Consider the following 21,825-nt stretch of genomic DNA (forward strand, 5'->3'; position numbering starts at 1 on the left):
TGGTGCTGAGGATCGAACCTGGGCCGCACGCATGCCAGGCGAGCACGCTACCGCTTGAGCCACATCCCCAGCCCCCACTGAGAGATTTCTAAAGCATACCTTTTAATCCACGCCATGGTACTTCAAGAACATGTTAAGGTAAGTCACAGACAGCTTGGAACACTTCGGTGCACCTCAAAACACCTCAGCCAGTGTATCTTTAGCATTCTCCTTTCCTTTTGAGATCATAATGGTTCCGAAGAACTATAATGCTTCCATTTGAATGATAGTCTCATAATTTCAATGACTTAAAAACAAAAACAAAAAATAAGGACTTAAGTGTTTGTATGTTAAGCCACTAGGGCGCTGTGTTAAGCTGCCATGACTACAAAAACAAAGGGTGCTGCTAGTACCATGTAACACTGTAATTTTTAATGTGAACCCTTGTATGAATGAGAAGCACCAGGTGTTAGCCATTGTTTTAGAGATCTTTCTAGTGAGTCCCACAAATCCCTTTACCCCAATTACTTCTTCAGTTTCTTCTCAGGGAATGAAAATACCTAAAAAACATGTCTGAAGACTTGCTAGGAACCAGGTACACTTGCAAATAACTACTACTCTATTCTTCGTTGACTGAGAACTGGAAATCACCTACACAACTGTACTAAAGGGAACTGGTGAAGTGACAGGATTTCCTTCAAACAATGTCCTGATGTAAATATTACTGAATCACTTACTGCATAGTAGTCATTAAATGGAAAAGAGTACCAGTTTCTAAAGCTTATTTCTAACAGAATGCATATAAATGAACAGATAGTTGACTCTAATACCATGAAATACAATTTGGTTTTCATCCCTGTTTCCTGGCATATAACTCCTAAAATACTTGGAATCTTCAAAGTGATAAGTGTGGTTCTGTATGCTAATGAGTTTTACTGAAGGCAAGCAGCCCCCTTGTAGACTCTGGATATAGGCTGGCCACCAGAAAGATAAGGGCAGGATTAGAGGCTTGGGACTTTACCCCTTACTTACAACTTCTAGGAAGGGGAGGGGCTGAAGGTTAAGTTGATTTAACCTTAAATGACCAATGTTTTAATTAATCAGGTCTATGTAATGAAGCCTCCCTAAAAACACAAAGGGACAGCGTTCAGAGTACTTCCAGATAGGTGAACACTCAGAGGTTCCTGGAGGGTGTAGTATGCCCCATGGAACCTCTTAGCCCCTTCTCCTATACCTTGCCCTAGTCACCTCACCACCTTTTTATTATCCTTTATAATAAACCAGTAAACATAACTGTTACTCAGAGTCCTGTGAGCTAGTCTGGCAAATTAATGGAACTCAAAGATGGAGTTGAAGCAGTCCTGTTTAGAGCAATCTATCAAAAAAGAATAGAAAAAAACACCTGGGACTTGTGCTAGGCATGTGGGAGGGGCAGCCTCCAGGACAAAGCCTTTGGGATCTGATGTTATCTGATGTTATCTCCAGGTAGATAAGTGTCAGAACTGAACTGAACTGGAGGACAGACAGATGGTATCCACTGGAGTACTGTGTTTGTCTGTTGTACTGTGTTTATCTGTTCCATGTGTGGGGGAAAACCCTACACACATTTGATTTGATCACAAGAAGTCTTCTGTGTTAATTGCTATGGAATGACAGCAGAGGAAAAATTACTTTCTACAGAATGGCTTCCATCAAGTTTTACTGCCTGACTGCTCTGGCAGGTATCTGTGTCCCTCTTTCCTGTTCACCACAACCCACCTCTCTTACATAAAAACATTAAAATTATTCCATTATTAAGGTACAGTAAGAAGTATGTGCATCACATTTTTTCTCCCAGTACTACATATCAAACTCAGGAGCACTCTACCACTAAGTAGCACTCTCAGCCCTTTCTTTTAATTTATTAGGGTCTCACTAAGTTGCCCAGGCTGGCCTTGAACTTGTAATCTTCCTGCCTTGGCTTCCTCAACTACTGGGATTACAGGCCTTCAGCACTACACCTGGCTTTATGCATCATTTTAAATCTACTAAGAATTCACTGTTTCTGCTGCAAGTTTAATACTATCCAGTTACCAAAAAGAATACTTGAGTTATGCAAAGAAAGTCGAACTGATTAATCTTATCAATAAATACATGCATTTACTGTCATAAAGCAATGAAAATTACTTTAGGATGATCCATCAGGAAATTTTTTAAAAAGCTAAGCCATAAAGATGGCTTTCCAGAAAAAAAAGAAAGAAGATGAGAAAGTTTCTGTTAATATTCTAGGCATATGGAACAACTGGTGTAAAGGTCAATACACAAAGATGACAAAGTTTCCCAGCTAGGGCAAAGAACACATGCTAAGCAGAAAGTGAAACTATTTCCTCCTTGAAAGATAGAGTCAGCTCATGAAAAACTTTCAAGCCCAGTGTCAGGGGGAAAAAATGATATGTTTTTAAGATTCAGATTGATTACAGATTATGGGGAATGCAGATTACAAAATGTAGACCATGCTTCAGAAAGCTAACAATGGTGGCAGAATCACATGTGGGAAAAAAGCTGACCAAAGTAGAAATAAACTAATGAAGAAAAAGAACAAAGGACCTGGTCCAAGGAAATTCCTGTCTGCAGTTTCAGCCATCTTTTTAAACTGATAATTTCACATTAGTGAAATCCTCTGGTTCCTCCCTGCTCCTACTTAAAATCAGTTAATGGTGCTGTGTATATGTGTGTGCTCTAACCTACACACAACTACCAGGTTCATGCTCCTGAAACACAGTTCCTCCCCTGCACAGGGAAAAAAAAAAAAAAAAAAAGGTTAACCACTGGAAAGTAGGTCAGAAAGACTTACTCATTGCCTCATTTAATTTTCAGAACCCTATTTTATAGGTAAAGCAGACTGTACTTAAAGTACAACCCAAAAAATGTCTGACCCAAGAAAACATATATAGTAAAATAAAAGAATTAAGACTTAAATCTGGACCTTCAATTGGAATTTCTGCATTTCTTTTTCCTACAGCTACACTGTTGTAGAATGTAGTTGGGGAAAGGGAATGGTACTGGTGTTAACATTTGTTAATAATGTACCACATACCATGCTAAAGACTTCATGGTATTTTACTTCATCCTGATCTACCTTCCTTTTACAGATAAAGAGATTAAGGATCAGAGAGATTTAAGCCAAGTGCTCAACATCACAGTTAAGAGATGAAAGTGAGAGGACAAGTATCTAATTTCACAATGTTTAAATGCAAAACCCATTCACACAGCTGTATCAATCTTTCTTTCAGAAGCAACTAGAAAAAAAATCAAGTCAAATACATAAATTTATTTTTCAAGCATGGCTGAAATGGAAATAATCTAATTATGTAAATTCCTCACAAAAAACCTAGTCTGTTTTGTAATTTATAACTACATAAACACTTTGTTGTCTATGTTTTAGTAAGGAACTACATGCACATTTATTAAAAGCCACCATGGAAGATCAGAATAATATTTTGAAACTTCATTTTATTTCTACAAATTAAATCCATAAGTTATGCACTTCTCAATCTTTTAAGGTGACCTAAATTATGGTAGTTATCAATTAAAATTTCAGTTGACAAAGAATATGACCATAAAAGATATTTTCCTTAAAAGGGTACAATGTCTATTTTCTCAGCTACATCTTGTTCCCTGGACTGCTACAAGTCTTATCCTCAAAGGAAGAGAAATCATTTATTAACTGAGGGAGGCTGAAGGCATGCAGTCAGATTAGCAGTGATAATACACAATAGCCAATGGATAGCTCTTAACAATGTTTCAAATAATGACTAAAAGAATAATAAAAGGCACTGACAAAAATCCCCCAAATTAAGGACAGGAAGCTCCTAAGCATCTTTAAGACTTGAATGGAAACCATTCAGTAACACTGCATTCCAAAATTAATTGCAGAAGTGATAAACTGAACTAGAATGCCAATGTTTCCTAACAACTTAGATGAATTGAACAAGAAACCATTTGACACCATTTTTTAAATTGCTGAAACAATCTTGCAGAATTACTATACTGAGGGTTCAAAATCTGTTACCTTAAGAAACTCAAATGATCAGCATAAGTCTTTTGCATAATTCACCGTGAAAGCATAATATTCAAATAGTGGACTATAACAAAAAAAATCCATCAAAAATTGTGACACCCAACTACCTCTTTTAGTTGCAAAATTAATTATTAAAAATCTTACACAAATGTGTATAAAACACTTCAGCTTGTTCTTTTTATAGAAGAAACAAATACATTTCCATTCCAGTTATTACAGCCTCCTTCACTATACTGTGAAGTCTAAAGAGCATAACTTGTCTTTTGTAAACCTAGTATTTCACCACCAAAGTCTGGAATACAGAAGGAATAATGACTACTAAATAAATGAAAATGTTACACACACACTCTCAATACACAAGTGACAGCTACACATAAAGAACTGATGGCAGGCATGGATGATGTGCTCTAAAAAACAGTAGGCACATCAGTATTGCTTGAACATAAGTGAAAGTAAATATTTCATATGACTCTTTCAGGAGAAATAGGAAAAAAACACTATGAAAAGATATTAACCTATTTTTGTCCCTTCATCCCAGAGGCAGAAAACCTATAAAAACCTAAATATAATGTATTATGTAATTATAGATAATATAATAACAATTAACTATAAATATAACAATGAATATTTATATAAAAGTTATAGATTATGATTTCCAACATATTTGAATGCACCTGTGTCAATTTCTTTGAAACAGTCACAGAACTAAAAACTCTGGATTTTAATAGGTTAAGAATCTAAAAATGATATTTGCTAAACCCAACTTTCCATTCTTAAAGTTAACCTATTTGAGGAATTATATTGATATTGTACTAAAACTTACATGTGCAATATATTCCTCAAAATACTCTAAAAATGCATCATGATGATCGTACGAAGGACTGCAAAACTTATGAAGGAAGATGATTTTAAATTAACAACTAAGACACCATTTTTTAATTATTATATTTTGATTACAGTTGGTCTGTCAGCTCCAAATCTACAGATTAGAACTAACTGTTTAGGTTTTAAAATATTTGGAAAACAAATTATGGCTGTACTTAATATATAGACAGACTTTTTCCTTTCCCTCCTCGCTCCCCCATCGTTATTTCCTAAAGAATACAGTATAATAACTATTTACATAGCATTTCTATTGTATTAGAAATTATCCAAGTAACCTAAAGATTTAAAGTATACAGTGTGTACAGATTACACAAAAACATCACACCTGAATATACAAGGGACTTGAGCATCCATAAATTTTGATATCCTAGGTAGGTCCTGAAACCTACCCCATAGGGACACTAAGGGACAACTATATTTTGTTTGGTTTGATTACTGAAATTATTATGCACAGTATTTATGAAGATGTAAGAAAAGCCCTACTGCAAACTACACCTAAAGCATTATTAGCTTTAGGAATATAATTAGAAACATGTTAACAACTTTATACTTTTATGCATTTATCCAGTGTCACATAGTAATCTGAAATGACAATAATAAATGTATTATAATGTTCACAAGGAATGCCTACATATTTCTTTCCAATAACAGGACAATAATTAAATTATGGCACATCCATATGATGGAAGCAGTTATCAAATAATATTGAAATCAAGAATATGACAATATGCTGATTACATGTGTTTAGTTAGTTGTATAGTGTTTTTCCACATTACATATTTCTGTGCACATATATTTACATATTTTAACCAAGACAAAAAACTATAAATACATTTGTTAAGTATAAATGCATTAAGTTGGGGCTGGGGATGTGGCTCAAGCGGTAGCGCGCCCATCTGGCATGCGTGCAGCCTGGGTTTGATCCTCAGCACCACATACAAACAAAGATGTTGTGTCTGCCAAAAATTAAGAAATAAAATATTAAAATTCTCTCTCTCTCTTTAAAAAAAAAAATGCATTAAGTTCCAGGCAATCAAGAACTATTTAAGATGTATATACTTCTGTACCTCTAGCCCTTATCACAGTGCCTTGACACAGGTGGCAGAATGGCAGTCAAGCTTGGTGGTTATAAGAATGAACTCTGGGCTGGAGATGTGGCTCAGCGGTAGCGCGCTCGCCTGGCATGCGTGCGGCCCGGGTTCGATCCCCAGCACCACATACCAACAAAGATGTTGTGTCCGCCGAGAACTAAAAAATAAATATTAAAAATTCTCTCTCTCTCTCTCTCTCTCTCTCTCTCCTCTCTCACTCTCTTTAAAAAAACAAAATAAAAAAAAAAAAAAAAAGAATGAACTCTAAAAGAGAAGACTTCCTGAATCTGATTCCCTGATCTACCCCTTAAGAGTTCTGTGACTTCAGACAAGACAATTAACCTCCAGGTATTTAGTTAACTTCTGGGTACTTTATCTTCTCCTTTTGAAAAACTGGGACAAAAATAACATTCACATGATGGTAGGAAAAAATATATCAATAAATACAAAACAGAACAGTCTCTGGCATAGTGATGACCCAAAGAATTGGACAGGAAGGGAGGGGACAAAGCAGTGGCTCTTCAAATACCAAGAATAAATGACTAGACTATCTAAAATATATACAGAAATGTCAATAAGCATACAGAAATATGAAACAGGGTTTTTCAAACTTTGCTTACAACAACACATAGCAGGTTTTGTGTATATGTGTGTATACATTATAACCTAGTACATATTTATGCAGACATAAGCTATTCAATATATGTAAAATACAAGCTTTTCTATGTCATGACTTTACCTAAATACAGATCATAACCTGCTAACATGATTTTACAATTATCACTTTCTAAGTGATAAATAACTTCTTAATTTTTTTTCTTCAATCATATTATTCTTAGCAAGGGGCAAGAAAGTTTAGCAATTAAAAAACATAAAAATCAAAAAACACTAAACAAGGCTTTAATCTGTCACACATTTCTAATTTTATTTTATTCTTCTCTGAATCTTATTCTTTAATCTTAAACCACCAGAAATTTCAGTATAAAACAGATGGTTTAAAGATATAACAGAAAATCTGGCAATTTTAAATATATACCTAGGATGACTTCCTCTTAAAGAAATTAATTTTTTGACAAGAGCAAAGACATAAAAGAGTAAGTTGGGGGTTTGGTGTAATTTCAACTTAATTCTCATAAGATTTTTTCTGATCCAGCTCTCTTCTACACTAATACAGTGTATGCTTCAATCACATAAGAACTATGTATCTCTCTCAGAGTAAACCACAGTGTTTCAGACCTCTGGGCCTTTGCATATACTATTTTCCCTCCACCCCATTTCTAAACTGTAGGAGCAGTGGGTAAAGTACAGTTAACGTAACATGATAATAATTAAAAGTATAATACAAGAATAAAGGATAAAAATGAAATAGATGAATATACATGAAAAACAAAATAGGACATATTAAATGCCCATAAAACATTATTTATGCTAAGTAGGCATTTAACATGAATTTTTATATGCATAAGATATACAAAAAACTCAAAAGAAAATACTGAATATTGAATTAATGAATTACACCAGATACTATCATTTATATACAGACATCTGAAATTTTCCTATTTATTATTTTTTTAGACAAGGTCTCACTACTAAGTTGCCCAGGCTGGCCTTAAAACTTTCCATTCTCCTGCCTCAGCCTTTTGAGTAGCTGGAATTATAGGCATGCACCTCTGCTTCCTGCAAATACTTGAATTTTACATAAACATTGTCCATCAATTACTTGGAAGCAAGCTGATAAGGTTTAGCTTTTTATCCTCAATTCCTGAAGCAGCTTCGGAGACACAAAGGTGAAAAATCAAGTCTTTTGTTATAATGTTGGGGTGCTTTAGGCCTAAGAAGTAGGTCTCAGAAAACAAACTCTCTCTAACCTCAGCCACCCTTCCACCTGCTCCTTCACCAAGACAAGTCATAGATGCTAGAATTTCTCTTCCCCAATGTGGTCATAGGCTGATCTTCTCCCACATTTGTCTCAGAGTTGGCTATAAAGAAGTTTTCTGACCTACTTTGGCTAATAGATCATAAGTCTTCCATTTCAGAGAGAGTGCATACCCAGGAGGAAGAAATGCTGCAAAGAGGGACCAAAAAGAATCTGAACAGTTGGGGGCATCCTTGGAGACTGACACTTCAAACCATGGGATCTGATGCTATCTTCAGAACTGAACTGGAAGATGCCAGATGGGGTCTGCTATAGAATCAATTGCTTATTTGCTTGTGGGAAGAAATCCCACAAGCTTTGGGATTGCAAAAGTAACCTATATAGTAAGTGCATAATAAGAGAAACTGAGTTTGATTTTCCACTAACTCCTACAGAGTAATTTAATATTATCATCCTATAGTCAAACATTGTAGAGGGAAAACAAAAAGGCAACTTCAGCTAAAAACATAATCAAATGTCTCTACATTTCAAACATACAGATCAGAAATAATAAATTAAATTTAACAAATAACACTTAGATAGTGCTTTTCACAGGCTAAGTATCTCATTTAAATTACCAGGTACCTTCTATTAGTTCTTCTTTTAAGGTAAGATGGAGAAAAAGAAATAAATAAAGGTAAAGAGCTGTCCTAGAAAGAACAAGTCACCAAGGGTCTTCTTATGATCTGTTTTGATTTTATATTAACCTTCATAATTTTGTATTAACGCTTTTCCATTTTCCAATGCACCAACTGCTGTAAAAGTTTAAAGTGCCGCTTTTTATGTGTATATTCTAATAAGAAAGGAATACCAAGGAAAATCTTATGTTGATGTGTTCCAAACCAAAACACATTCTGCTGAGATGAAATTGTGTCAAAATATACTAATAGAAATCACAATTTCAGGCTTTAGGACTACAATTACAACTCTGCTAGATAGTCACTGACTATAGAGAACTTAGAAAGTCAATGTTTTCTAGGTAACAAGAAATTTCAAAAAGAGAAACTTCCTTGTATGCTTATTCTCACGTTATTGGTCTCATTTGAACTGAAATTAGAAATGTTCTGCCATGAAGTTATCAGAATTTGAGACAGTTTCACAGGTGGTAAATAATACTACCTCAATAACAAACTCACTAATCCCTATTTTATGATATTGCTATCACTTAAGGTAAATCATCAGATGCAGGGACTGTTTTATTTAATTAATTCAACAACTCAATTATTTTCAATCAGTTCTTCAACCAGATAATGTATTATACTTTGTTTCAGACACTTAATTTTGAATATATTACTTAATTTTCACAATAAATCCAACAATCGTATATTCAAAATCTTAGGCTTTCTAAGTCCAGTTACTTAATACTATACTTTTGGCCATTACGGTTTCTACCACTACTAATAAGATACCCTTTTAGGCCATTTTTCCTATAGTCCAAATACATTTAAGTTGAATAATATAAGTGTTTCTACAGTTATTCTGGTGGCAACAAACACTATTATCCAACAACAGACCTATATAAGAATTCTATTAAACTTAATTTCATCTATTAACTCTTCATTAAACAATTAACTCTATAATCTTTAAAAATGATTAAGACTCCCTCTCACAAACAAAAAACTGAGCATAAGCAATGCAAATCTTCACAAGAGATAAATGGACTTAAAAAATGGGTCACATAGGGACTGGGGATGTGGGCTCACTGGCGTGCGTGCGGCCCGGGTTCGATCCTCAGCACCACATACAAACAAAGATGTTGTGTCCGCGGATAACTAAAAAATCTCTCTCTCTCTCTCTCTCTCTCTGTCTCTCTTTAAAAAAAAAAATGGGGCACACATACACAATGGAGAACAATTCTAACGTTAAAGGGAAGAAAATACCTACAAACGCTATACATGGATGAACCCTGTGAAATTAGCCAATCACAAAAAGACAAATATTGTATGACTCTACTTATATAAGGTACCTGGTATAGTCAAGTCTACAGCAAAAGAAATAATAATGGCTACCAATATGACTCAGGAAAGAAAGCAATGGAGAGTTATTCAAAACCATGTTTCTTATTAAGAGTTGACTAGCCAAAGATTTTTTTGTTTTTCATTTTTTTGTGGTACTGGGGATTGAACCCAGTACCTTGGGCATGCTAGGCAAGCATCTGACCCATGTGCTACATCCCCGCCACCAGCCTAAAATTTTTTAATCTGTCAGCTCCCCCAAATCCAGAGTCCATAAAAGCATATTGTTCATTTGCATACATGTTCATCTCACAATCATATCTCAAACCTGTTTCCTTTATCAAATGATGGCAACCCTGTAATTAACATTATCCAGGCCAACAACTATGGCAACATCTCTGATTCTTGTCTTTATTTCACATGCCATCTAATCCAGGAACCCTGTGCCTGTGGGTCTTTATATCTGCTGTTTCTTCCAGCTGGCATGTTCTTTCCCTTTACTTACACATACTTCCCCAAATCACTCTTTAAGATTCCTTGCTCAATAGTCACCATCTCAATGCAAACTTCCATAAATACTTTAAAGGCACAACTTTACTGATGTTCCCTGTAGTATTTCCAGCTTTTTCTCTGAAAGCCCTTATCTCAATTACTATTTTATTTGTTTTTAGTCTATGTCACCCACTAAAATGTAACTTCCAAGGTGTTTTGTTCTAAGTAGTGGTTGACTTAATGGCTTTAGAAATTGCAACACTTTCCACTGGGTTATACTAAAAGTAATTTTCACAAGAAAATAACTACACATTTTTTGGGGGAAGGGTACGGGTTGATCTGCTTTTTCGTAATTGTATCCTATTGGCTAGAACAGAGTTGGTGCTCAAAAATATATGAATCTATGGCGAGGGCTCATTCAATCCTGCTAGACGATCATTACCTGAAGTGAAGAGGAAATGCTCCACAATGTGAAGAGTTAATAATGGTGCTCTTTTGGATTTGTTTCAGCAAGTCTCATAAAATATGTGCCTAATTAGTTTTATAGATATAACCTAGTTTAGTGTCCTGAACCCTCAAAAGCAAGTGAAGGCTTTCTGCATAAAGAAAACAGGTGATGAGAGATAATATTAATAATTTAAGTGCATTAGATAAATAGCATAAGTGTGCCTCCACTTCCTCCAAGTATTTATTCCCTCTTTACCAAGCAAAAGCAATGTTTAATCAGATAAAGCAAAACAATCAAGATGACAGAAGTAATAAAATGTCTGTTTAAAAACACAGATTCACATCTATTAAGGACCTCTTTTTACATACAAATTAGGCCCTAAAAGGTTAGCATATGACAATATTAGGTCATCATACTAGCAAGATACTTAAAAACTAAGTACCTAAAACGTGTATCACTATCTCTAAAAGTTTTATGGGTTTTTTCCACCAGCAAGGCTTAAAGTCCTGATTTTCAATTCAGTACTTTGGAAAATTCCACTGAATTTAACTACATTTGTTTATGTGCCTCTTTTGAGGTTTCTTATATTAATAGTGTATGATAAGAAGCCAAATACCATGAGAAAAGACTTGTTCTTTCCATCACTGTGTGTGTGTGTGTGTGTGTGTGTATGTAAAGTATGGCTTGGAAAAAAAAATATGGACATAAACTAAGATGAATTTCTCTTTCAGTAAATTATTATATAAATATGCATAGAAAATACTGTTGAAGATCACCAGCACGGGAAGACTCGTATTAGAAAACTTACCTAGTGTGGGAAATTTTCCATAAAGTTGATAGTACAGTTGGTTTTTCTAATATACTCTACCTTTATATAGCCTTTGTTGGCTTCATAATAAAATGCAAATTTTTCTAAGAAAACATTTTTAACAGTAAATTTATTCTGCAGTTAAATATTTATTATTTGGGGGTTTTTTTTGGTATTGGATATTGAACCCAGGGCACTTTACCACTGAGCTATATCTCTAGTACCCTCTCTCCTTTTTATTTGAGACAGGATCTTACTCACTGTTGCTTAGGATCTTGATAAATTGCTGAAGCTGTTATTGAACTCATGATCCTCCTGTCTCAGCCTCCCAAGCTGCTAGGATTATAGGCATGTGCTACCTTACCTGGTTTGAGTATCTTTTATCAAACAGGCACTCTTCTAGGTGAGAGGGACAAAACACTGAATAAAAAGATAAAGCCACCAGATGTGGTGGTCCATGGCTGTATTCCCATCATTTGGGAGGCTAAGGCAGGAGGAACCCAAGTCAGTCCTGGCAACTTAGTGAGGCCTAAGCAACTTTAGCAAGACCCTGTTTCTAAATAAAATACAAAAAAGGGCCAAGGATGTGGCTCAGTGGTTAAGCGCCCCTGGGTTCAATCCCTGGTACCAAAAACCAAACAAAACCCCCAAAAGACAAGTTCTCAATCTTCATGGAGGGATGTCTTTGATTTCTGTAATAAAAACATTTTATGAAAAAACAGTAAGCATTATCTACCACAAAGCGTGGCTGCTTCAGCAGAAATAAGATGAGATTTCTGAGGAAAGCTTGTGAGATTCAAACTACACAAGACCTTCATTTATTCTTTCATTAGCAACCTAAGAAACTCAAGACAGAAGGCACAAAGTACTACCAGATATCACAGATAAGGTTAGTGTTATGAAACAACCCATCTTCACCAGACAGGGAAAAATAAAATCTGTCACACCTCATAAAGGTTTGCTGTTTATCAAGTGGCAAAGTACTTGAAAGTTGTGAACATTGACAAGTTACTTATTTTCTCTATAAAAAGAGCTCCCCTAAATTGATTACTTTTCATACAAAGAAGACAAGCAGATTCTTATACTATGCAGGTAATTTTTGTGTTTTGGGTGGTGCTAGGGATCAAAATCAAAGATTCTTGGATATGCTAAGAACACACTACCAGTGAGCGTTAAACTCCCAGCACTATTTTTGTAAATCAAAACATTTAGAGTAAATATTAAACAGTAAATTTTCAGCTATAAAAATCATTTGATTTATATTTTAATAATGAACTTGGAACCAGTCTTTGGATGACTCCATCACAAATTATTCACCAAAATTTTAAAAATAAAAGTGTATTATACTACAATTTACCACAATTTTCTTTTTTTAAATGAAGGTGGGGATATTGCTGAGAGGTAGAGCCCTTGCCTAGCATGCACAAAGCCCTGGGTTCAATTCTCCACATAACCAAAAAAAAAAGAGAGAGAAAGCAATCGATATTCAAACACATTGCTCTCACTAAAAATTACTTGTGAACAGAAACTGGGTTTCTACCAATGACTATTAAAAGTATCTTTATTTGCTTTATCTTTACCACAATATCTTTCAAAATTTCAAATTTACATTTATATGTATATATACAAATATACATATATATAATTCACATACATATGTATATATACATATACACACACATACACTTCAGTGCATTAGTACAGTACAATATTTAACTATAATTAACACAGTCATATGTATTAGGATACATGTTAACCTTCTGCTAATAAGAGTATGCAATCAAAAATCTAGGACAGGAAGGAAGGAAAAGAGAAAAGGAAGGAGGGAAAAACAAACTGCTCTATGTGTCACAAAGCTCTTGCAGTATATGGACAGAGGCAAACCAAAAAAAGAAAGAAAGAAAGATAGAGAAAGCAACTGATACTCAAAAACATTGCTCTTACTAAAAATTACTTGCGAAGATAAACTGGGTTTCTACCAATGACTATTAAAAGTATCTCTATTTGCTTTATTTGGGGGCGGGGGAGAACCACAGGAATTAACTAGAGGCAGGGTATGTAGCTCAGTGGCAGCATTAATGAAGCCCTGTATTCTATCCCTAGCACACGCGCGCGCGCGCGCGCACACACACACACACACACACACACACACACACACACATACAACAACCTTGAGTTTCTTTTTTTTTTTTTGGTACCAGGGATTGAACCCAGAGGTGTTTTACCATTGAGCTACATACAACTCCAGACTTTTTGTTTTGTTTTGTTCTAAATTTTGAGACAGGATCTTGCCAAGTTGCGTAGGGTCTTGCCAAGTTGCTAAAGCTGGCTTTGAACTTGCCTCAGAGCATACAGAGTTGATGGGATTACAGGCATGCGCCACCTCACCCTCTTGATGAATTCTTTCCAATAAGCATCTAATAAACAAGCCAAGCCTATTCATCCTTTAAAGCTCCACTGCACCAACCACATCCTCCCACAATAAGTTCAGAGCCACTACTCTTGAAAGATGTTTCTATTCCCTTACTTCTAACTCTTCAACTTGTGACAAACCATTTTACAACTCCAACCAGTCCATGAAAATTGCTCTTGCCAGATCTTTGATGTCTTAAATCTAATCAACATTTGGTTTTATCTAACCTGCTCTCTTTGCAGTGTCTGACACAACTGACAAGCTTCCTCCCTTCTAGAATTATGTTTCCATTTTTGTGGCACTAGACTCATTCCTTAAATGTTGATGCTTTCCAGAGGTCTGTCTCTGCTTTCCAAGGTTCCAGTTACCACCTAATAGTCTTCAAGTATATTTTATAACAGGCCACATATATCTACCTCTCTCACAAGGGCCTCAAACTCAACTAAAGTTTTTGGCTAACACAAAATTCCCAACACTAACCTAACTTCAGTGCATTAGTATACTAACCTAACTCCTCTCCCATCCATTTATCTCTGTGCCATCTCAACAAATGAACTACTGTTCTGCGGGTAATATGTGTAAAGCATCCGAATTCTTTCCTTCATGGCAAAATTCTATGACTTCTATTCACTCTTGGGGTTTGCCCAAATAGCTGTATTAGAGAAATAATGCTATACCCTCTCTTCCCAATGGTAACCTGCCTTCACATATTTCAAAATGTCACTGAGTCATTTTAGGTATTATTATGATTTTAAAAACAGACTAAACATTTCTTACTACTTAAACTACAGAGTTGGGCTGGGGATGTGGCTCAAGCGGTAGCACGCTTGCCTGGCATGCGTGCGGCCCGGGTTCGATCCTCAGCACCACATACAAACAAAGATGTTGTGTCTGCCAAGAACTGAAAAATAAATATTAAAAAATTCTCTCTCTCTCTTAAAAAAATAAATAAATTTCAAATTGACTTTTAAAAAAAAAACTACAGAGTAATACAACCTACAAAATTTTTAGAATCTTAATAGATGACTCTTTTGTAAATTTCAGGAGCATAAATACATATGTAGATATCCAATTTTTTTTTTTAATTTCTAATGGGAGCAGGAAAACAGACACATTTAAAAAGGGAAAGTAGCCCATTAACAAAGTCACCACCATAGCTTCAATTAAAAAAAAAAAGATACAATGTTGTAATTGTAAGCTTTTCTTTTTTTTTTTTTTTTTAAAGAGAGAGTGGGGGGGGGAGAGAGAGAGAGAGAGAGAGAGAGAGAGAGAGAGAGAGAGAGAGAGAGAGAGAGAGAATTTTTAATGTTTTATTTTTTAGTTCTCGGCGGACACAACATCTTTGTTGGTATGTGGTGCTGAGGATCGAACCCGGGCCGCACGCATGCCAGGCGAACGCGCTACCGCTTGAGCCACATCCCCAGCCCCAATTGTAAGCTTTTCAATGATTCAAAGTACTGGATGGAGGTAGTCATCTGACTATGCAGAGAAGAAAATGGCACATTAATGGCAGTTATTGAAAGTCAAAAAGTTGAAAAGGTAGCTAAGGAATTCCTGAGGGGACAGCTGAACAAAAGAACATCCAGGGATCAGTGAAACGAAGTATCCAACAATAAGTGATTTCCTCTCATTGGAGCAGACTGTTCCCTTGAGGCATGGTTAACTAAAGCATTTCCCAAAGTTGGAAATATGTATAGTTCACTAAGTCATTTTAATATCTACAATGTCATCTGTTACCAGGTGCAATCTTTCAAAAGTACATTGAGTTGGTGTGATTGGGAAATCAGCCAACATATACATGAACCTTAGTAGGCAACTGTTAAGGACCAGTGCTAGGAAAGCCATCTGTTTGATGGAAATAATATTTCTACTTCCCTAGTGATTACAGCTATCAGTGACAACTATGAAGTCCCAAGAGAAGAAAAGAAATTCTAACTGCTGCAAAACTTTAATTAATCAGATAAACTAGCCAAGAAATTAATGTTAAGTGTTACACAAAGGATCTCTAAACCCCTAATATTTTTTGGCTAATTATTCCATTGGTAGTATACATCTGCTCTTCTAAAATTTGGTTATGAATCAGAAATAACTCACTGGGTATGTTTTTATATCTAAAAGTGACTGTGGATAATAACTACAATTCACAAAAATTGTTATTTTTAATGTGCATAAAAATCCTCCTGAAAACATGATCCACACAATAAAAGAACAGATGTTACTGTCACAGTTTAAATTCCTTTAACCACTAGGAAGAATGAGACTAAATTTAACAAGATTTTTTAAATTTAAAGGCTGGGAGTATATCTCAGTGGCAGAGTGCTTGACTAGCATGTGTGAGGCCCTGGGTTCCATCCCCAACATTGTGAAAAATAAATTAATTAATTAAAGTAACAACCAATAAGCCTGTACATTCAACCTGTATTTTTAACATCTTCAGTACTCAACATTTTATGATCAGGAAGCATGTTAAACATTGACTTTCCAAAGAAAGTAAAATTATGATGATTTAAATATATAAAAGTAGTGAAGATATTTGCAAATATAGTATAAGATCTTCAGATATATTGACCATAATCTCAAATATTTAGTGGGTTCCCCAGTTTCTTTTTTTTTCCTTTTGGCCAGGGAATCCTCATTTTTTTCATCTATTGCTACCCTACTCTTCTTGTGGGGAGGGGGGTGAAGTGGGTACCGGGAATCAAACTCAGGTGCACTGGACCACTGAGTCACATCCCAGCCCTATTTTGTATTTATTTAGAGACAGGGTCTCACTTAGTTGTTTATTAGCACCTCGCTTTTGCTGGGGCAGGCTTTGAACCTGCAATCCTCCTGCCTCAGCCTCCCAAACCACTGGGATTACAAACATGCACCACCTTACCCTACCCTTTTTAAGATAAGATTTTTGTAAGATTCTTTGAAAATCTTCTAAATATTTTAATATAATAAAATAAAAGTAGTAGTATATTATAAACTATAAGTTTAAGTTATCAAAGAAATATCAAAAATATTTTGACAGAACATATCATAGCTCCCTTTGTTTTTGTAGTTCAACTCCAGATGCTATTTTTAGCATCTCAGAGTAAAACAACTTTAAATAATTTACAGTTATTATTTGTCTCAATAACATATTAAAACTAATTTTATTTCTTTTCTTATGGTACCAGGGATTAAAACCAGAGGCTCTCAACCACAGAGCCACATCCCCAGTCCTATTATTATTATTTTATTTTGAGACAGTGTCTTGCTAAGCTGCTGAGGCTGGTTTTAAACTTGCTATCCTCTGGAGCCACTGGGAATATAGGCATGATCACCATGCCCAACTTAAAACCACTTTCTTTTTAAATAAAAGTGGATACAGGCACTGTGGCCAAAAACTATTCAAATGTATAAACTAAATATATCAAACAAAAAATACTTGGCTTCAAACCACCCAACATCTATAGTTTTACACAGTAGAAGGAGGTAAAGTGTCATCCATAAAGCTATTATAAACTATTTGATGTCAGAAATCATGTCCATAAAACATCTTAAATTTACAATTTACCTTTACACTTATCCAAATAATGTGTTTGGAGGAAAAAAATCATTAAACAGTCATGTGAAAATATTCTAAATTCCCTCAAAGTTAAAAGAGGGAAAGAGCAAAAGCTAAGATTACTAGAATAAAAACACTCAGAATTGTACCACACTAATTCACTTCCATTCAAAAAATATTCACCCATAGGGTTTCAGAAATAACAAACACAGAATTCATCCCAACTGTGACTACAATTTGTAAGCAGTCTTTCATTGCTCCATAAAGGCTCATCATTGTAAATACTCATCAGTTTTTAAGCCACATCCACAGCTGCTCTCTTAGATAGAAAAACAACAAATTTTGACATTAAAGATTTTAAAATGACATTTATGGAACAGTTTTACATAAAATAAAATTAAAAATAGTCCAGTATAACAGAAAGAATTAACGGTACCTAGACTACCAAACCATAAGAATCTTAAGTCACTCTCCATGGTAATACCTTTCATTTACATGGTGCTAGGATCATTTTCTAAGCTCCCTGCCATGCCAGAGATATCATTTATGCTTGAAAAAAATCAAAGCAGAGATAATCACCAAATTAGTAGACAATAGATGTGTTTCACAGCCACCAGTCTATATTCTTTCCACAAACCTTTTTCCCAAAATAATACTGAAATGAAGGGAAAAAAAAAAAAAAAGCTCCACACAAATCAATTCTCTACACAGTTTTACCCTCCTGCCTCAATTTATTCTCTGCCTGTACTAAGGGAGAAGTTCCTCTGCTTAGTGAGTATAGCCAGTCATGTGTTTTATGATGACTAAGAGTTAACCATGCTCAGGGGAGAGAAAAAGAAGACTGAACCCAGTAGCAGCATCAAATGCTAAATTATATATCACTACAAGATATTCATACTACAAAATGGCAATAAAATTAAAATCCAGAGATATGGGTTTGACTCTTCCACCAACTGGCAGGTGAACTTGGTTATGTTTCTGTAAAACATCACAATACTAACTTCCTCACCAGACTATGCCAATGTCTAAATGCAACAAAAGATCTCTTGAGCTACCAAACACTACATTCGGGTAACAGAATAAACTGAAAACGCATCAGGTAAATATGAATTCACACCAGGAATCTGTTAAGACCATTATAACACATCATGGTAAAAGTAGCATTTCAAATCAGAAAGAACAGAACAGAGCATTCCTCACATAAATTGGCCTATATTAATTAAACAGTATTTTCTTCTACTTGCTTGGGTTTTTAAATAGCATTTCATCTATGACTGTGGGTATCAATAGGTATGGCTCCCTATTATTCTTAGTGGCCGTTTTGAAAGTGTTTCTCTTATTATTTATGTTGCTGCCCAAGATACATCCGGCAACTCTGATAATGTGAAAACTCCAGACATTTTGAAGTATAGTCTGTTTTGTAACATCAATTTATTGCCCATTTTCATTTTCCTTATGAGTTATTCTTTATCCATATTTTTCTAATGAAATACATCTTATTTTGTGTAATGAACTTTTATTTTCCACATATTACCTTTTGTCAATTCTTGATATTAAATACCTTATTTTCTCTTAGCTTTTCACTTACTCAGTTTTGTTTTTGTTACATAGGAGTTTAAAAATATATTTTTTTCTTTTGCATACCAGGGATTGAATTCAGGGGACTTGGCTACTGAGCTACATCCCCAGCCCTACTTTGTATTTTATTTAGAGACAGGGTCTCACTGAGTCGCTTAATGCCTGCTTTTGTTGAGCCTGTCTCTGAACTTGTGATTGTCCTGTCTCAGCCTCCTGAAGAGTTAAAAAAAAATTTTTTTTTAAAGAGAGAGTGAGAGAGGGAAAGAGAGAGAGAATTTTAATATTTATTTTTTTAGTTCTCGGCGGACACAACATCTTTGTTTGTATGTGGTGCTGAAGATCAAACCCAGGCCACACGCATGCCAGGCGAGCGTGCTACCGCTTGAGCCATATCCCCAGCCCAAGAGTTAAAATTTTTATTTTTTTATTTTTATTTTTTTAAAGAGAGAGGAGAGGGGGAGAGAGAGAGAGAGAGAGAGAGAGAGAGAGAGAGAGAGAGAGAGAGAGAGAGAATTTATTTATTTATTTTAGGGGTTTTTTGGCGGACATAACATCTCTGTTTGTATGTGGTGCTGAGGATGACCCGAGCTGTACGCATGCCAGGCGAGCACGCTACCGCTTGAGCCACATCCCCAGTCCAAGAGTTAAAATTTTTATAAAGTCAAATTTGTTATCTTCCTTTGATTCTGTGTTTTGGTTATAACCATTTCTTACCATAAGATTATGAAAACATTTGTATGTATGTTCTTTTAGAAAGAAAAAATAAATAAAAATATGTAGCAGAAAAAGAAAATTAACAATGACAATACTGCCAGAGTTTCTGACAATATTATTTTTAAAGTTAAATAGAAGCTTGGAGTGGTGGTATACAAATGTAGTCCCAGCTACTCAGGGGACTAAGGCAAAAGAATCGAGCCCAGGAGTTCAAGACTAGCCTGAGAAGCAAGTAGTAAGACTCCAGTCTTTAAAAAACAAACAAACAAAAAAAGTTAACTAAAAGGTAAATAATGTTACTTCAGATAATCTTTTGTGTTCAAAGACTAGTCTAATCAAATCTAACTTTGCACTTCTAGAAAACATAATTTACTTTTAAAGTAATCTAATAGAAAAGACTATAATCTTCTTTTCCTTAAAAACTTCTACCACACTTACTTATATCTGGAATTGTTTTTGCCACCCAGTAATTAACTTTGAAGTGTTTGAAGTGAAAGACAAACACAAGCCCCATCAGTATAGGGTAGGGAATCAAAGGCAAAAGCAGAAGTAAAACTGTATGGATTTAAGTTAAGTTACTAAAATACCCAACCTTCAGACTTCTGTAAAAGGAGATACCATCTCCCTCAAAATGTCCTGGATGACTCATTATATATTCAACAAAATATCAGTTACCTGATCCCCTTAATACTGTTTACTAATATTTTGATATTTTTAACATGTAATAGAGTGTTAGCATTTCCATTAAAAAAAATTGAGGAATATACTCCCAATTCTTTTTTTCTGTAATATAAAAATTTATTACTATTGTTTTCATCAGCAAAATTAATGATCTTGACCTCTCCTTCTTGCCTTTGTGTATAGGACCAAAAGAGAGATATGACAACCTTAAAGTAGACTCCAGGAATGTCACCAACAGCATGACCTTTTCGACCAAATCTAGCAACCAGAAATTCATCATTTTCCTCAATAAAGTTCAAGCAATCATCATTGGGTACAAAAGCCGTGATTTTCTTGCCATTCTTGATCATCTGGACCCTGAAAACAAACTTCTTGATGGCAGAATTTGGCTGTTTGGCTTCAACCCCTACTTTTTCTAGCACAATTCCCTTTGCATGGGAAGCACCTCCAAAAGGGTTGGTCTTCAGGCTTGTGCCCAAATGGGCTTTCTTGTATTGTTTATCATGTCACTTCTGGTCCCTTCATTGACTATGGAGTTTCCTGGCAGTATGAAGACCTCGTCACTTGCCCATTCTGTTGATGCTGCAGGGCTGAGTGAAAGCCCAATTCTTAACAGTAATTATTCTTGCTGTAGGACTACAGTGGTTCACTTTATGTGATATTTAAATAACTTCTTAATTTCTTACGATAAACATTTCTAATTAGAAAAAAAAATCAAAATGACCATATGCAGATGAGACAATAATAAGTCCTTAAGAAAAATTTCCAGGGCTGGGGAGCAGCTTAGTAGTAGTATACTCAACTAGTATACTCAAGGTCCTGCATTTGATGGATGGAAGAAAGAAGGAAGAGAAGGAAAGAATGAAGCCAAGAGATGAGAAAGAGAAAGAAAAGAAAAATGGACATTCCTGAGGCCCTGGGACCAATCACAGAAAAAGAAAAGAGAAAAAAAAAGGAAAGAAATATTCACATGTTTAAGGCCCCTGGATTTAATCCAGGCACACAGAGAGGCAGGCAGGCAAAAGAAAAATGTCCACATCAAGACAGTTACTTCCCAGAAATAACTATGAAAAACAAAAAACAAAAAACTTTGCACCTACCATGTAGATGTGTGTTTAAATTCTAATGTAATTTTAAAAATACTTAATTCATTATTAACTGATAATTTTCAGGAGTTAAAACTAATTAACTACCTATTTAAGTAAATGACATAAATTAATCCTGTATCACATTAAATACAGCAGGGAAAGACCAGGGCAAAGAAGGCTTAC

General features: G+C 35.1%; 1 protein-coding gene and 1 pseudogene across 1 annotated transcript in view; both read right to left on the reverse strand.

The window, feature by feature from the left end:
- The window catches only part of Rbpj (recombination signal binding protein for immunoglobulin kappa J region), a 93,273-nt gene that overhangs the window by 61,980 nt on the left and 9,468 nt on the right, over positions 1 to 21,825 (reverse strand). The window lies entirely within an intron of this gene.
- Positions 1,086 to 21,126, reverse strand: LOC113192757 (small ribosomal subunit protein uS12 pseudogene; annotated as a pseudogene).

The sequence above is a fragment of the Urocitellus parryii genome, chromosome 10 (assembly GCF_045843805.1).
Source record: "Urocitellus parryii isolate mUroPar1 chromosome 10, mUroPar1.hap1, whole genome shotgun sequence".
Taxonomy (NCBI): Eukaryota; Metazoa; Chordata; class Mammalia; order Rodentia; family Sciuridae; genus Urocitellus; species Urocitellus parryii.